Source organism: Galeopterus variegatus, unplaced genomic scaffold (genome assembly GCF_000696425.1).
Source record: "Galeopterus variegatus unplaced genomic scaffold, G_variegatus-3.0.2 Scaffold97, whole genome shotgun sequence".
Classification (NCBI taxonomy): domain Eukaryota; kingdom Metazoa; phylum Chordata; class Mammalia; order Dermoptera; family Cynocephalidae; genus Galeopterus; species Galeopterus variegatus.
In genome coordinates, this window is record NW_007726208.1 from 171743 (window position 1) to 190940 (window position 19198).

General features: G+C 37.1%; 1 pseudogene; it reads left to right on the plus strand.

Annotated features, from left to right (window-relative positions):
• The first annotated feature begins 2327 nt into the window (after nucleotides 1-2327).
• Nucleotides 2328-18973, plus strand: LOC103599268 (annotated as a pseudogene).
• Nucleotides 18974-19198: the final 225 nt, after the last annotated feature.

The following is a 19198-nucleotide window of genomic DNA, read 5'->3' on the forward strand; positions in this document are numbered from 1 at the left end:
ATGATTCAACAAAGTAAAGGAAGGAACATGATTCATAACTCACATAGGAGTTGGACAGACACATCCCAGACACGAGGGGACAAGAAGAACAAGATGTATTACTCTGATTCAAACTATTCTACTTTACTTCCTTGGTGTGATGTTTGTTTTCTCACTCCCTTTAAAGAAATGATATAGGCCACAAGATTGGATATAGTGGGTCATTATGATGGTGAGAAGGAGGATGTGTGGTGGAAAAGAAGGGAAATGTTCCTGCCTGTGTGGCTTTGTGTGTGTGTGCGTGTATGATAGAACAAGAACTTGGGGTTGCAGGGGGATCAAACCTATGTGTTTGAATCTTTGAACATTTTGCTTTATTTTGTGGAGAAATATTGAGCAACCAATGCCTAAGTTTATGGTATTGTTTCCGGAGACGGTTTCACAGGTTCCAAGCTCATTGAGATACATATGTTAAATATTATAGCTTTTTGGTAAGTAGATCATACCTCAATTTAAAAAAAAAGATTTGAGAAAAATTCCTCTCACTGGTTATATACTAGGGTACTTCAAAAAGTTCATGGAAAGATTTGTAATATCTTTCAATTCTATTTTTCCACAAAACTTTTTGAAGTGTAGGTCAGGTTATAAACAGGGAAGAAAATCAACATCAATCTATCAACAGGGGTAAAAAGTAGAGTTACCAGATAAAATACATGATGCCTTATTAAATTTGAATTTCAGACTAACCGTGAGTAATTTTTTAGTGTACGTTCTATGTGATAATTGACATATTCCCATTCTCCACAGCTATGTTGCCTAAGTTTGAAGCCCACCACTCATTTTCTAAAACAAGCAATATTTGGGATATATTTATACTAAAAATTATTTTCTGTTTACTTAAATTCAAATTTAACTGGGTATCCTATATTTTTACTTGATAAATCTGGCAACTCTGCTTCAAAGTCCATGATTGGCCTGCACATATATTTTTCTGGATTTATATTGCCATGAGTGAGTGAGTGTGTGTGTGTGTGTGTGTGTGTGTGTGTGTGTGTGTGTAAAGAGAGAAAGAGAAAATTGAGATAACATTGGATAAAGCAGTAATGATGATAAATATTTACTTTTTTATGTTTCTAAAATAAAATGTATTTTTCTCTTATTATAATAATACCAGTATATATAAATTCTAAAAATTTGAAAAATAAATAAGAATATAAGAAGAAAATTTTTGAAATTCACAATCCCATCACCTGGAGACAAATTTGGGGTTATGCTCAAGTTCTTCTTAATCCTTTACTTCTCATATCCACAAATACAAAATTGTTACAAAACCTTAAAGCTATATAAATGTTAACATTTATTAAGGACTTAATATATACTGGGCAACTTACCAAGTGCTTTATGTGGATTAACTCACTGTATCCTCAGTGACAACCCTGTGAGGTAGGTATTATTGTTGCTACCATTTTACAGATGGTAAAATGAGAGACATGGCTAAGAGAAATTAAACAACTTTTCAAAGGTCACCCAGCAAATAAATAGCCTGGCAGGGATTCAAACCTGAGTCATGCAGCTCTGGAGTGTGAGCTATATGCTGCCTCCGATGCTACAACTGAGGAAATAAGTTTTATCCGCACCCATTCACTCATTCTACAACATTTAATCTTCTAAAGACATCAGTACCAAAGACCTCTTTCTTTCTTTCTTTCTTTTTAAAAAAAAAACAGAAAAAAGGTGTTTCCCATACAAAAACAGCACTACTGGTTCAATAGAATAAGCTAACAGCAGTTTCTGTGATTAACCAGAGGATTAAGAAAAAATCTTTTGGGAGTGTAGTTTTTCTATATGGCACAGTATCATGACTAAGAGTTTAACATCTGGATTAGATATATTTAGATTTAATTCCCATCTCGGCTACTTACTAGTTATATAACCTTGGGAAGATGTCTTTTTAAACCACAGTTTACAAACTTTTTCATAAGGATAATAAAAGTCCTTACCCCAGGCATGGCTACAGAGGAGTACAACTTGTGAAGTCCCACAAAATACTTCCCGCCAGAAGGACCCCTCACTTAGTTTAGTATTTTACTGTTGCTATCTTGAAATCGATGATTTTTTTCTTTGAATATGCATGTGAGTAGAAGCAACACATTGGGTGATAGCATGAGTGTGTGGTTCTGCTCAAGCAGCAGTGCCCTCACCTCCAGGCTCAGGTCCCTGGGCACAATGGGCAGCATAGGCAGCAAGCAGTTGGCCTGGTCTTCTGGTGTGCATGTGCATGCCTGGACCGGTTCAGGGTATGCAGACTTGAGCAGGATGCTAGGATGAGACATGGGCCCAGGTTGGTAATGGCGATGGCAGCAACAGCAACAGAGGTAGAAGCAGCAGTGGCAGTGATCCTGAAGAGATGGGGCTCTCCATATGAAGGCAAGGCTGAGATCACTGACAGAAGATCAGCTTGTCTGTCTGTCCCCAGAGCTGCCTCTGCAACGCCTGCACAAATATTAACTCTCCATCCTGAGAATTAGCACAGGGACTGCTGGAGTTCAGGCAACATCCTTTGCCAGTAAATTATTACAAAATAAAAGTGGATACATGGGCATTGTAAGAAAAATATATCAGGGAGTTATTAAAGTTGTTCAAAGAGTTTAGGATCTTTAGTTTTTGAAAACATGCTGTAATGTTGCAAATCACATATCCAATGGCTTAGAAATAGAAATTAAATTTAACAATGATCACATCTGATAGAAAAGAATACTATTTTCTTCTAAAGCTGTGTATGAACCAATTATTAATGAAAACTATAATTTTAAAATTAATTTTTCCTTGTACAGGTGCTTTAAATTATGTACCAATAATAAGGCTTCTTTCACTTTCTCATATTACTTTCATAAGTTTCAGGAAATGTCAGAAGAAACATTAAAATGCTTTTGTATAAATTTATATTTATATTAAATTCAGACTAGCACAAAACTGATTATTATAAAGAGTTAAATTTTTTAGATAAATTGTTTTTGATAATCATCTAGATGTACTGTTGATGTACTAAAACTTACATTTTGAAATAATTTATCAGAAATTTATCCCAATGTTGTCAGATCCTATAAAGTATGCTTAACAGTTCCAGTTGTAGCTGCATTAAAAGCTGTACTTTAATATTGAGAAAGAAGAGCTTTCTCAAAATTAAAAATGCTCAAACATCTTGAGCCTAGAATAATTCGTATGGCAATGGATTAGACTCAGAGACATCAATATGAACTCATGTTTAGCTTAATGTAGATGCAGATTTTTTACTTTGGTCAAATCCGGAACAAGCTGAGCAATAAAATAAGTAAAGTATTGAATTATAACCTGAAGTATAGAATAAATATCCAAGACTCCATACTGGTTTAAACAGGCAATTGAATAAATAAATAGATCGGAGTAAAGAGACAAATCTCCCATGCAGAATTCCAAATAATTTATGTAGATACTCCAGCCTCAAGCAGATGGGGAATAACTCCCTATTCTTTAAGTTTGGACTGCAAAGTGGTGTGTTCTTTCCAAACAGTACAATATGGAAAGGGGGGTAGGATGCCTGGTATAACTTTACAGTGGTGAAAACTGACAAACACTGCCTGAGCCAGGTGATCAAGGTAAATATCAACAATGATAAGTCATATTGACATGATGTGATTAAAATGTTACTTTACCTCTGCGATCTTCTCCCAAAACCTATAACCCCAGTCTAATTATGAGAAAAACATGAGAGGAATCCTAACTGAGGGACATTCTACAAAATACCTCACCAACACTCCTCAAAACTGTCAATGTGATCAAAAACAAAGAAAGTCTGAGAAACCATTACAGCCAAAGGATCCTAAGGAGACATGACAATTATATGTAATACAGTATCCTAAATAGGATCCTGGGTCCAGAAAGGGACCATTGGGTGAAAACTTAGGAAATATGAAAAACGTATGATGTTACTGTACTACTGTAAGATGTTAACAACAAAAGAAAGGACATATGGGATATATGCAGACTTTCTGTAACATCTACATAAATTTCCTGTAAATCTAAAACTGTTCTAAAAATAAAAAGTTTCATATTTTTAAAAAGTTAAAAAGAAAGTGTTCTTGCCAAGAGCAACTAACATTAATTTCAATTATATTAACTGTTGAAGCTGATAAAAGTATAAATGTTGATAACCTAATAAATGAGTTTCCAGAAAAGCAAGCCAAAAAATTTATGATAAATCAATTCCTCATTATACAGTATTATTTATTTTATGATCTAAAATTATAACACCAAGACTGTTATTGCAATTTGTTAGCTCACAGTGTTACTCATGTACCATTATTATCCCTATTATGTTTTATAAGTAATAAAATATTTTTAAAGGAAAAAGCTTAGGGAGCTTTGTGTTTTCATTTTTCCCTGGGCCACAGGAATTCTGTAGTTGGCCTACTCTTACCTCGTAGGGCCACTGGCAGGTTAAATAAGATCGTCAATGCTAAATACTTAGCTCACCACCTGTTACATGGGCAGTGCATAATAAATGCTATTATAACTGAGCTATTTCAGCACCCAGATATTGATACTGAAGATCAGTTATTGTTCAGAGGATGTTTTTAGCACCTTGGTTAAATTTTTAACTACTTCAAAGTAAAAATCACTTAATACCAAACTGACTGGTGTTATGTAGCTGATAGAAAAGACCTGCATACCTATTTGCATGTGAAATTAAATATTTGAGAAGAAAAAGATGTGAGAAGAAATACGGTTCAAGGGAAGTTTCTGACTTAATCAAATTTGCTGATTTTCTCTCGCTATACTGAGCACTTTCTTTACTTCATTTCCTTAATCCTTGCAATGCTGTGAAGTATACACTATTATACCCATTATACTGGAGGGCAAACAGATCAGGGAGGTTGAGAAAACCTTTCAGGTCACAATATTGGTACTGAAATATAGTTTATATTACTTCCAAGTAGTTTGTTTATTTTTCTTTTTCTTTTTTTTTTTTTTTTTTACCTCACAGTGCCTCACATGTCCCACACCGCAGGTACTATTTGCTTTGGCTAACATTTCTTTGCTTTGGTGAATACTGCAAAATGGTCAGAAACCTTTAAAGAACTTAGTTTGAACAGTTCATAATTAAGAATGACATTCTCAGACCGACCCCATGGTTCACTCGGGAGAGTGCGGCGCTGGGTGCACAGAGGCCTCCCGCCGCGGGTTCGGATCCTAGATAGGGATGGCCGGTGGGCTCACTGGCTGGGTGCGGTGTGGACGACACCAAGCCAAGGGTTACAATCCCCTTACCGGTCACATAAAAAATAAAATAAAAAGAATGACTTATTCTCCTGCTTCTTTTACAAGCTCAATTTCCAGAAACAAGTCTTTCTTACAACAACTGCAATCCTCTATCGTGATCTCATGCCCTCTCTGCTCTACGGGGTCACTAGTTGAATGCAGTTTTTGTGTATTGCTTGGATTCTGGACTGTAATTTTTTGTAAGATGCCCCTGATGACACTCCAGAAGATTACCTGGCTCCTACCACATTAGGGCAGACCACAGAGGAGCGGTTTCAGACTTTGGTGGAGAATGCTCGTTGATGCCTTCATAGTCGAGGCCGTGTTTTCATGGTATTCCATTTGCTTGGCCAGCCAGTTCTATTGAGGTGGCTGCTCCCAGTCCCTCAGGGGGTTCTCAAGGAAGACCTGATGGTGTGATGCCTCACTCTTTATTGTGTATCTCCTGCCTTCCACCTGGGGTTTTCCTATTGCCTCTGAGATGCTGTGGCGGTGCACTGGCTTACCCAGCTGGGTCTGTGAGACTGCAGACAACATGTAGACAGGTGTCACTGGCTTAATTCCACTCTCTAGCTTGCTCCATGTAGTGCGGCTGCTACTGTGGATGCTATCACTGCTGTTTTGGGATCTAGATTCCTCATAGCTGCCAGAGAGCCCAGGTGATACAACCCAAAAGTGTGTCACAGTCGATGCACCATAGGGTGAACTTTTCCAGTGGCAGACAGAAGGAGATGGATCATTTCTTCTCCCTTTTTCTGCCTGGACAAACTTCAGAAACACAGCTGCTTATAGACTCTCCGTATTCCACTAGCTTTACATAGCTGTAGCCCGGTTAGTAATGTACTCCTTACATTTGCTCTGTATCCCTTCTTGCTCATTGCCCTCTCTCCCTTAGTCCTTCTTCCCTAGAACTGCATATCTCATAAAGTAAGTTTTTTGCCTCAGGCTCTGTTTTCTAGGAAATCCAGACTAAGACCGTACTCTATCCTAAGATCTGTTACCACTAGCCTCTCTTCCTACAGTCAAATCATAAAAAGGATTAGCAACACCTTTCAGTTGTAGTAAAGAAATCTTTTTGGACTTACTTATAATTAATTGATTGAGAGACGAAAGAGGAACAGAAGAGGGAACTACATTTATTGGGCTACAATATAGCAGAGGAGGCTGTTCCACTAGGGAACCAGAACCATGCCAAATTTCCTGACTCCACTTCTGCATTTTGTAGATAACAGATGGTATCGTTGGTGGGAGGGATTTACACATGCAACTATTCAAATCACTAGTACTGAAAATATCATACTTGATTTGCAAGAGGTGGAGCTTAGGATTTTTTAGGGACAGACATGTCAGAAATAACTCTGATGCAGCAATAGGAGAGCATATGGATAAACAGGTTATCTAATGTGTAATTACTTGATTGCTTACTACTGTGATTTATATTAATGCATGCTATGCATTCATTGCCAAATATCCAGAGCAAATTTGCTAATGTGCTTTGTTTAAAGAATGACAGCCAGATTTGGGAGAAGAAAAGAGCAAGCACATGATTTCTACTACTCTTACAGGAAGAAAATGAAGTGAAAACAACTCTATCAAACTCTTAGTAAAGGGATGTTCAGACACATAAATTAGTATAGTGGAGCTATCAACTTTTGCCCTATAATTGTGGTAATCTAATTGATTTGGGTCTGCAGATATCAGAATAAAGGCCAGGGATACTGATAAACATAACTGTGCTTAAATAATGTGACATTGATAGTAAAAATTCATTCCTGACATAACATTATATATTGAGTACTTTGAGTCACACCAAACTTCTCATCAAATATAAAATATATCCTTTGATGACCTAATCGATTAACATAAGAGAGCAGATCTTGTTTCTATCATACATTTAAGCAATCTCATGACGTATGTTCTTTGTCTTGTGGTGGTTGAGGTTGTACAAGTTCAAAATGTATTGGCAGTAGATGAGTAGGCATCCCAGTGACAACACACATTACCTAATTTTAAATAGTATGTTAGAGGTTTAACCGGTTTGGGATTAGAGGAAGTGCTGATTAATGTCTTTATCATTTGAGTGCTGAAATGAATAGTTATGTCATGAACTTGTATCTCAAAAGCAATGTTCTTTTACGTGTTCAAGCTGCAGTCTTTTAGAAGAAAGACTTTGGTTTTCCTCTTATGTGTCTTGTTGTAATTGAGCCAATTCTTCTGCAGCATCTTATTTATTAATAAGTTCTCGTTTCAGGCAAAGAGCCGAAGATGACTATAAAAAGGAAGTAAAAACTCCGATGCTATTTTAATTTAAATTGTTCACTGAGAATACGAAAATGGCTGCATATAACATAATCAATTCATTTGTCTTATAGTATGTATTTGAAACTAGTATCTTGTGGATCTGTTTATTTAGTCAGCAAATATTTACTGAAGGCCCATCAAGGCATTATTGTAGTTGCTGGAGTGATGGTGGTGATGACAAGGTCTTTGTCTTCATGACAGCTTGTATTCAAAGAGGAGAGACAGGGAGTAAACAAATAAATACATAATATGACAGGTTGCTCTTGGTGCTATGAAGCAAACTGAAACAGTATAAGGGACTAAATAGTGAAAAAGGGCATAGGGACTATGTTCGGTAATAGAACCAGAGAAAACCTCTCGGAGGATGTGAAACCTGAAGAATGACATTCATTGATAAAAGTTAAAATATCTAGTAATTCACTGACTCAGATGAGTTTGTATTTTATGAATTGTGACATTTATTCATATGTGGAACTGGTAGGTAATATATATTTAGGCATTGTTCGGAGCACTAATGGATTTGAGGATTTCTTGTTATAAACTGCATATCCCACTTCTGCCCTTGGGGCTTCCAAGCTGGGAACTTTGCCTCTAGATTCATCCTATATGCCCAACCTTCTCTCTCCTGTGTTTAATGTGCATTTCTTTCCTAGTGCTCACATATTTGTTCAAGTCTATTATTTCCCTCCCCTGAAATGCTAGCCTTTTTCCAACTCTCTACCTATTCAAATTCTCTCTTCCCATCAAGGCCTAGCTTGTATAAAAATAGGTCATTTTTAAAAAAAATTTATTATGTGCTAAGCACTGTGCTAAAGACTTTATATTCATTGTGTTTATGTACAAGCAGCCCCGATAGTAACTGTTATGATTCTTACTTTGCAGACAAGGACATGGAGACTTGGGGAGTTTAAGGAACTTGCTTAAGTTCACAACGCTTGGCAATGACAGGAACAGAATTCCAATGCAGGTCTGACAACTCCAATGTCTATGCTTTAGACCATGATTCTAGTGTGCCTTCCGGGACCATTCCAGGATGACTATTTCATCTTGATATAATCTCACCTTAGAATACTTATAAAAAGTACATTTCCCAATTTTTTCCTGCCTTGATTTGTCCTGTAGTATTTCATATATTTTAGTTTAGACTTCTCAGGTTTGTAGGCAAAGACCATATTGTTATATTTTATTCTTTTGACCAGACTCAATAATAATGATTACTGTTCCGGACACACATAAATTCAGAGAAATACTTGGTGATTAATCTACATCTAGTTGTGTTATATTTCTCCCTTTTTATGGTATTTTTCTCAATGAGTCTAACGAAGTTCCCATCTAGCTTTCCTGCCTCATCCTGCACAACTCTTTCAGCCTTCTCTGAAAGTTGAAAGTCCTGTTTGCAGTCTTGCAAACAGTCTGCGTGCTCAGTTATACCTCCGGTTCTTTGTGCATATTTTTCCTTTTGTATGGTATGCCCTCTACCCATTTAGTTCAAGAAACACTTTTTGACAGCTTGAAATATTTTGGTTTTTAAATTCAGCTAAAATAGTATTTCTTTTCGGAAGAATTGGTCCCAATGTGCTCCTATAACAATGTCTGTATTATACTATTATAATACAAGTCACATAACTTTGAATTACATATTTATTTATCCATCTCCACGTAAGCTCTGAGAAAATGTGGGTTGTTTCTTATTTGTCTTTGATTTTGAGAACGTACTGCACAGTACCTGGCACAGGGTAACCCTTAGTAAATGTTTATTGAATGAATGAGTGTATCAAGCAACAAATGTGCTTTATCACAGATACCTAAAATGTTAACAGCTGTGAATGCTAGAAAGGAATCTAAAACCAGGTCAAAGAAATTGTAAATGTTTTGCTTTCGTGAAGTGCAATACAATGCAAGCCTATTTGTCATTTACTTTATGGAAGTCTCTACATCTTTAAATTTATGAACTGCATTTATAAACAAATTTGGTGGTATGGGAAAAAGGAAAACAAGCTGAACTAACTCTATGCCATCATGAAGACAAAACAGCTGTTGAATGAACTAGAGTTTTCCCTGTTCAACTAGCTAATCACTTTTCTGCCTCGTATAATTTGTCTGCTTTAAACTCTCAGGATACATTCATGAGAGGATTGCTTTAGATCACAGAGGTAATATTCCACTGTACTCTCTACTGGTAACACAGCAACCAGAAGACTATTCTCATTTTTGTGAACCATGCTTAAAGAGAAAAACTGACAGATGGAAATGGACCTTCAGGATGGTAAAGAGTATGGAACTCACATTGTAAAAAACATTTGATGAAGGGTCAGTGAGAACAGAGCGAGGACAAATGAGTGGATTTTAGAGAAAGAACTCAGTTCATCAAAGGCATAACACAACTGAACAGCAGGGTGTGGTCTAGCAGTGGAGTGGAGTGTCAGAGGACAAGGGGCACAGGGACTCTTGGAAAGCTTAAAGGGACTCTAGCAAAAAAGAAAAAGGCTAGAGGAAAACAGTAGGCAGTGGTAATTCCCACCAAAAAAGAAAAAAAAAATAAAGTTGGGGTCTCTTTTACTCTTATTGGGAAATTAGAACATGTTTATTGAGGTAGAATCATGAGTTGAAAAAAAATCCGTGAGTAGCCCACGATGACAAAAGGTCTGATAGGATGTTGAAAAGTAGCAATGAAAGAAAACATCAGAAAAGCTCCCATAAGTCTGACTGACAGATGGAGGGAAGATTTTCATGCAAACAACACACAAGTGTTGCACACAATCACAGCACACTGCAAAGACCTGAGACCTGAGAAAGAGGCCTCAAGATTTTGCATGTATATGTGGCAAACATTTTTTTAGTCGAATTCCAGTAATTATATGCAGCTTAAACACTAATGTTGTACTATGTGTATTTTTATATGTATATATATATATGTTCCTTAAAATAATGTGGCAATAGGTATACCTTTGAGATATCATCAGAATTGCTGATAAACAGGAAGCTAGGGGTAGCCTATTAGCTTAGTCAATTAGTCAGCCACAAAAGAAAAAAAAAAAAGAGGAAATTACAGTAGGAAATTTCACTAAAAAATTCACAAATAATAGCTATACATATGCTGGTACATTTTAATAATTTTTGTTTGCAAAAATGAAATAAACAGCATCAAGGGCTAAAGAGATCCTTGCTTTTAGTAGTGCTCAAGCAAAGGAAGGGTAATTGTATCACCTGGGTGAGAAATTGGATTTACAGATTTCAAATGTTTCTTATCAGTCTATGATTCAGATATCTGTGTTTTTGCAGCCACTTTGTATAAAAAGAGGAGGTGAGTGGTTATAAGTGGCCTGGAGGTGTTAATGAACATGAGGAAATATGCTTGCAAGAAATCTTAGTAAAATTTTTATGACCTTGTGATGTTTTTGAATTGTTTACAGACTATTTTACATAATCCCTTGGTAGTATTTTGGTAAATATCTCTGTCCTCTGAGCTTTAAAACTCTTAGCAGTCCTTCAGATCAGATGCTCCAGAGAAATATCATACTAGTCAACAGCCAATATTCAGTTGTGGAAGATATAGCAGAACCAAGTGGACAAAGCTACTTTTGGAGATGCAGTCTTATTATTTTTCTTGCTTTAAATTTTACTTTTATACAAGAGATAATCCAAAATCCTTTTTTAAAAATTCCAGGAAAAGTCTTTAAACAATGCAATTTTTGAAAAGTGCTTTTTTTTTTTTCGAAAGCTTATTAAAAAAGGGTTCACTCCCTTCCATGTTTTACTGTTCGTTAACCAAATCTTAACCTAGAAAATACTGTTCAAAGACAACATTCTCTCTATAGCCCATTGCTGGACAAAGTCTTAGGATTTATATAAATCTTTTAAAAATTAAAAAATAGAAACCTGTGCTCTTCCAGTGTGTTTCTCATAAGGAAACAGATGTAAGCAGTGCATAGCACAAGTGAACAAGTTGGCAAGGATAAAGATACCCTACTTGGACTATCAGTGTACTGTTTGATTCAGCATATTAAGCTTCCCTTGTGTTCAGAGTGCTGTTTGGCTCAGAATTTGATAAAAGTGGCATAGTGGAAAGAGACATACACATTCTTTTAATACAAGACAGACTCTGATTAATGTTGTAGCAGAAATCTAAGTGATATGCTATCAGGGAATGGGAAAAGGAGAGAATAATCTTTACCAAGTCATTTTAAGGTAAAATTTGAGCTGGGCTTTAAAGAAAATTTGAATTTTGAATGGCTTGTTGAGTGGCTACAGGAGAAACCCACAGGTAAGACTGGGAATTTAGATACAATTCAGATTACGAAGGCTTTTAAAGTCCAATTTTAAAAGTTGTGCTTCGTGTATTAGTAAATCACCAAAGACTTTAGAGACTAGTCAGGAGACCATCAGGATTTAAGACTTGGGGAAAGATAAGAGAGAAGGAAAAATTAAAGGTGACAATAAATTTTCAGCAACAGTAATGCTTTTAAATGAATGAATGAACAGAGGAATGGGAACACATATGTAAGTCAGGTGATAGAATATCGTGGACATGTTAAGTTTTGGGCACTCTGAATTATTTGCAATGGTCAAGTAGGCAACTGGAGATATGGAATGTAGGTATCTAACCTGGCACTTATTACAGTTATTTTGCATTTGAGTTTGCTGTGTATTTATACTTTCTCTCCAATAGATCGCAAGGTTTTTAAAGCAAAATCCATTACTTAATATATACATATTTTTATTCATTTATGGAACTTGATACTACCCTTTTCAAGAATGGATTTTTTAAATGGAATTTAATCAGTGTTTTTCCCCCCAAAACCATTTTTAAACCTTTCTAGATATGATGCCACCCACTTAAAAATTGCTTGCCATCTGGGAGCTGTTGCCATTCATTTCATACCTGGTACACATTGATAAGAATGTGCATAAATCATCTCAGTTTATATTCTTTGCTCACCAGACATAAGGACGGGAGAGAAAATTTTCATTTTGTCGATTCTCCTGCCTCCTGTTGGGACGGTATTTTACTGACTTATGAGAATTGTCAAGTTAACTATGTCAGTTTGACATTAATGGGGAATACCTGAAGTCTGTTACATGGGTTGAAGTGCCCTCTGCTGGGAGAAGTGATAAAACAGAGGCGCGCTCTTCTGTTTGCAAAAGAAAATAGAAACCCGAATGTCAGAAGTAATAATTAAAGGTTTATTATCCTTTAAGCAAATATATGTGTATATATACTTTACATAGAAAAATAATTCAAAATAATGCATTTATTTAAATACCAAGCTATTCTAGCAATTTAAAATGCAATTTAGTTTGTAAAAATTGGATTATTACAAATTTCATTAACACATTTGTGGAGAACAAGAATAAATAAATTTATCATTTATAAATATGTCCTATCTGAGCAAAAAGAAACATAATTACAGCCTTTCAGTTTTTGGTGGCTGTGTAACTATATGATTTTCTAAGACTGTTCAATGCAAAATTTTCAATCATGTTGTCAGATTTTACATCAAGCCACATGTTCCAATTTAGGGTGGAAAAGTACCAAGTCATGAATATCTCATAAATATCTAATGACTTATGATTTGTAGAAAATGTATCACTAAGATTGGCTTTTTTAAAAATACAAAGCTGAATGTTTTGCCTTTGTTTATAAAGTAACTACTTGCAATATGGAAAATATAAGACAGACTCTAGAAAATAAAAATCTTTTATAATATTACTAGAATAAACTGTTAAAAAATGAAATCTATTGTCTTGTACTTCCTTCTAATCTTTTTTCTATTCATATTTTATATAAAAAGACAAATTATAAAGCCGTTTTGTATAACGTTTTTCTCTTAGCATTATGACATATAAATCTGTGTATTCTAAAGGCTTCTCCTCTCAAGATACTTGTTTCCTTTTCCCTCTTCTATTTATTTTTTTAAAAAAATTTAGCTCTCCAATATTAGACAGAGCTTTTGATTATTATACCAGAAAGAATCTCTTGCTTATCAGAGCCTCTAGATGCCACTCCACTCCTTTTTGATCTGGAGCTGCAAGGTGAATCTGCCTATTAGTCACAAGAGCCCTCTCTGTTTACTCTTTGGAAACTATCTATTCTTTGCAACAATAGAAATCAGTGCCAGGGGTCTGTTTTAAGAAACTAGGTTAAGCCAGAGAAAAGTATGGCTCTCCAAATATCCATGAACTCTCTCACATATCTCAGCCCCTTAAAGTTAGAAGGGAACATTTGATGAGTTCTAGCAAATTGTCTAGGAGCATTAGTAGATATATTTTCAGTTCTATTAGTGGTTCTATTGCAGCTTTCTCTTCCTCTGTCACAGAGATTGTGGAGACCACATGTTCACATGGCAGAGCCACAAGATGAAAGCAGCCTGGGTTGCTGATTCCAGCTGCCTTGGAGAGCCATCCAACTGGCAATAGCCTGGGAGTGAGGAATAAATTTTGATGTGTTAAAGTATGGAAATTTAAGCATGTGTTTTCTACAATAAAATCTACCCTATCCTGACTAATACACATTGGTATAGTCAGTCACAGTGTCTGACAATGTGTTTTCTCTTCTTTGGATGCCCTTCCCAAGCACCCCACCCTTCAACAAGTCTTTTCCTGCTTCTTCTTGTTCACCCCACAGGGCTCATCTCAGGGGCATTTCATCTGATCAACTTTTGATTGTTCCCATCCCTCATTCTGGGTTAGTTGCCTTTTCCACATGCTTCTGTAGTACCATGAATATGTGAATGAACAATTCTTGAATATTTACAGCCTGATGGTATTATTTTGTGGATATTGGTTATGTAGACTTCCCTTTAGAATAATTAGCATAGATCAGCAGTTTTCAAAGTGTGGTCTGCAGACCCCTAAGGGTCTCTAATGCCCTTTCAAGAAGTCTGTGAAATCAAACTGATGGTGCAAAAGCATTAGTGGCTAAAATGGCTGGCACCTTAGCAAATTGAGGTAGTGGCGCCAAACTGTACCAGGAGTCATTGAATCACTGTATTTTTCACTACCACAAATCTGCAAGAAAAAAATCCAATTTCACTAAGAATGCCTTGGATGAAACATTAAAAATTATAAATTGTATTAAGTCTTGACATTGAGCACATCCATGTCTTTGTAATATTCTGAATGAAAAAATGAGAAGTATACATACACACTTTTGTACATATTTGAATTAAAATGATAGTTTCGAGTAAATCACTTTAGCACTTGTATGATTTGCAAGCTGAATTCACCATTGTTGTTATAGAACATTCAGTACTTGGCAGATATTTTTTTGAAAAAGAATAAAGTAAACCTGTCACAAGGAAAATAAACTGACAGTATTTGCTGTTAATGATAAAATTTGAGATTTATTATAAGAATTAGAATTTTGGTAAACTTATACATGCCTCTGTGAACCTGACAGCCCCCTGATACTTAGAAGACTTTTATGATGTGATCTCAGGATTTTGAAATATAGAAATCTAATATGTGTAATACACAATCTACATTGCTGTAAACTTTCAAAACACTTACATTGAAGTCTCCTTTTCATTATGCATTGACTGCATACATTTTGTTATGTACTTTTAATTAATTTATATGAAATATTTAAGATAAATATGTTTTTAATCAAAATTATCTTTGCCAACTTTTTAACTACTCCTAACATAATGATAATGTCAAGATTATCAAGAAACATATTTAAAGTTTTCATTTTATGAATAAAGCAACTAACTTAGTAATTGTTCTTTTTTTTCTTTCATTACATACCAGTTAAATAATTAAGCAGAGTGCATTTTAAGGTGCAACTTTTTTATTTATGGTATATACTATTATTTAAAAATATGCATGGTCCATTTGTTTTGAATGTGCACAAGTAGATATAATAATTGTCAGTACTGTATTTTATTTACTAAATAATCCTTACTTTTAAACATATTAAATAGCTGCCTCTGCATTGCTACTTCTCATTTGAGTTTACTACTAACAAACTTTAATTCAGTAAAATACTAAATACTCAGTCTCAGTAAAATACTGAATTCAGTAAAGTACTGAATTCTTTTTTTTTTTTTTTTTTAATTCTTTTTGTGACCGGTAAGGGGATCGCAACCCTTGGCTTGGTGCTGTTCGCACCGCACTCAGCCAGTGAGCGAACCGGCCATCCCTACATAGGATCCGAACCGCGGCGGGAGCGCCACTGCGTCCCCAGCGCCGGCCGGTACTGAATACTTTAAATTATACTTCAAAGTTGAACAAATTTACCTATTAGGTTCCATAAAGCTCTTTTCATTTTGAATGAAAAAAGGGAGTTGCACAAACATTTATTTGTAACAAATTGATTTTTTTAACAAAATATGGAGTTTATTATTCTGCATTAATAAAATCTTGCTCTCAGAGGCAGATGGGAGGCAAGAAGATTCCAAGTCCAAGATGAAGTTCTGTCATAGGTTCAAGTGGAATAATTCAACTACTACGGAAGCTGCATCTGAAGGCTTAGAAACATAAAATCACAGAGTTGATTATGAAAGGAAAAACCCTGCCCGAAGGCAGAATGAGAAACACACCAGGAGCTAAAGGCTCAACCACGATGTATTAGGTAGGCAAAATGGACAGGCGAGCTGCTCTCTAGAAAGTGGGAGCAGCAGCATGGACAGTTAGGGAGGGCCCTTTCTATCCCTTTACTCTGAGCTGGACTGCTCCTATTGGCTAGGGAGGGAGGGGAGGGCAGTGAGCGAGGGTTAAGCTGAGTTGGGATTTTTCTATAGGTGGAGAAATTCACGCACGTGGGAAGGGGATGTGGCTGTGAGGAAGAAGGGGAGGCAGAGTTTTTGTTTTTGGAAGATGTACTGTTCTAGGGGCCTTGAAACTTTTCTGCCATTTTGGGGTTCTGCTGCCATCTTAGACTGCCCTCGGGTAGAACATGATTGTCTAACAGATTAGAAACTTAGTGGTCACTAGTATCACTCCTTCTAACCTGTAATCCTACACACTCCCTGAAAAACAGATCCTTAAATTGCCTCTTAGTAATGGATGAGTTCCATAGGATTACCCTTCACCATCAGCCAACATGTGAGGCATTTTAAGAAACTGGGATTTTGTATGGTATCAAAGCACCAAAAGTGCCATTTAAATGTAAATTTATGAAACTTTAGGACAACTACATTACATGATTATATATGATATATACTTATTCCAGATCTTTGATAAATGTAAAATGGTTTTCAGTAGATAGTGTAAAATACATGTTTTCTCATAGAAGAAAAGTCAGTAAGTGAAACATTTTCTCTTGTATATCCTATCTAGATCATTGAAGTTTAAATAAAATTTAAATACTGTATGAAGACTTGTGAAGACTCTAAGTCAAAATTTTAGTAAAAACTGATAAAAACTTTTCCTCCTTTTTTTTTCCTATTTATGTAGAGCTAAGGCTAGGTCTCACAGACCCCTCGAGCCTGTTGTCCATACTGTGTCACAAACCCTTCACACGCAGGTCTCCGAGCTAGGTAATAGGAAAAGGTCCTGGAGCCGTGGGTGAAGAAATAATAGGCTTTATTCAGAACTAGGAACAGTCAACCTAATATGGTTTCCCAGAGTGTCCTCTAGAAGCTCCATGTATCTGCACCATTAGTCCTTTATACTCAAGTCCATAATCCAAAAAAAAAAAAAAAAAAAACCCAGATGCACATGCACAATCACATTAGACAATAATAAGGAGCACCTGTGCACACGTGCACTCACCTCAGATGCTCAGCAAGACTCCGAACATCCGAAGGGCCCTGACCATTTCCCTTATATTTTCCCAACAATTGATCATACATATTCATGCGGCACAGAGCTGACCATCACCACCTGTGCCCAAGATGTAATGATCAGATCAATACTATCAGCATGCTCATACTACAAGTTACAATTATTCCCTGTGTCCCCCACCCAACCTCTCCTTGACCTCCCTCCCCCCAGCCTCTCCCTCTGGCAACCCTAGGTATGTTCTCTCCCTCTCCAAGTCCAATGCACCACTGTGGTCTTTCCTTCCTTCTTCCTCTCTTAGCTCCCAACCAAGAGTGAGGACATGGGGTATTTTTCCTTCTTGTGGGGAAAATAGGACATTTCTTGTAAACAAGTTGTGTATGGGTGGAGTTAGTGCACATGTGCACCCATGTATCTTTTTGGTTAATTGCTTGTATGTGTTCTTCAGTTTGTGAAGCAGCCTGGCCAGCAGAGAGCTTGCATCTAAAAATAGAGCATGTTTACTCTGCTGGCACCTGCTCAGTTTTCAGTTTTTCTTTGGACTTTGCCAGTAGCAGTTGAGTTTCTGAGTTTCTCTTTGTACTGCCTAGCTCTTAGACATGTGTGTGCTGAATAAAGACTATTCCTACTTCAACCAAGGCTCCAGGGAACTTTTTGCTACTTTCCTAGCTCATAGACTTGTGTGTGAAGGGTTTGTGAACAGGCTGGAGGGGTCTGTGAGCTTCAGACCCCAGCCCTAGCTCTACACTTCTGTACCTGGCTTATTTCCTTTAACATAATTTTCTCTATGTTCATCCATGTTGCTGCAAATGGAAAAATTTCATTCTTTTTTATGGCTGAAAAAAACTTCTGCTCTTTAAGAGTGAATGTTACAGACTAAAGTTCCTTAACTGGTGGAGACTGCGTGGTTCAAAAAAAGGACCCTATGCTCGCTTCCAGAGACTGTGGAATCAAAAATTCAAAAATATGGCCAGTAATTAATATTCCTGCTTCACAAAACAACCACCTGCAGACACAGAGTGCGAATCTGTCCCTTGAAACTCCACCCCCCCAACTTCCTCCCCAGCCCACTCTGCAGCTTCCAGAACCATCCTCTGTCTTCACATCATCCTTCTTACAAGACCTGCTAATGCCTTTCCCCCCTTTTGGTTGTCTTCTCCTTTTTGTGGACAAACCATAAGCTCCCAGATCAACCACAAGTATTGCACTGAGATGGCGGCCACTGTCAGCCACCTGATCAACCTGCACCTGCAGGCCTCCCTCACTTACCTCTCTCTGAGCCTCTATTTCCAGTGTAATGACATAGCCCTGGAAGGTATGGGCCATTTCTTCCATGAGCTGGCCCACAGAAAGTCCGAGGGTGCCCAGCAGCTGTGGAAGATGCAAAACCAGAGCCACGACCAGAGCACTTTGCCAGGTGATCCAGAAGCTGTGCCAGGATGAGTGGGGAGGCAGCCTGGGTCTATGGAAGCCACCTTGGCCCTGGAGATGAGCCTGAGCCAGGCCCTAATGGATCTGCACACCCTGAGCTTGGCACGTACGGACACCCACCTCCGTGGCTTCCTGGAACACCACTTCCCAGACCAGCAGCTGACACTCATGCCAGAAGATGGGCAACCACCTGACTGCAGGTTGGAGGGGCCCAACTCTGGCTATGCCGGCCTCATCTTGAAGTATTACTAGGAGCCTCCTGCGCCCAGTGGCCCTTGAGGGGCCCACCCACCACATCCCCCAGCCTGGAGCTTCTGCCTGTGCCTTTCCCTTCAGCCTCGAGGTAGCTTCATCACCACCATGAGCCCTCTCCCAGGCCATGGACCACGTGGAAACAACACTTCTTTTTACAGAAAAAGAAGAAAAAAGAAAAGAGGAAAAAGCCACCTGAGAACTCTTAAGAAAA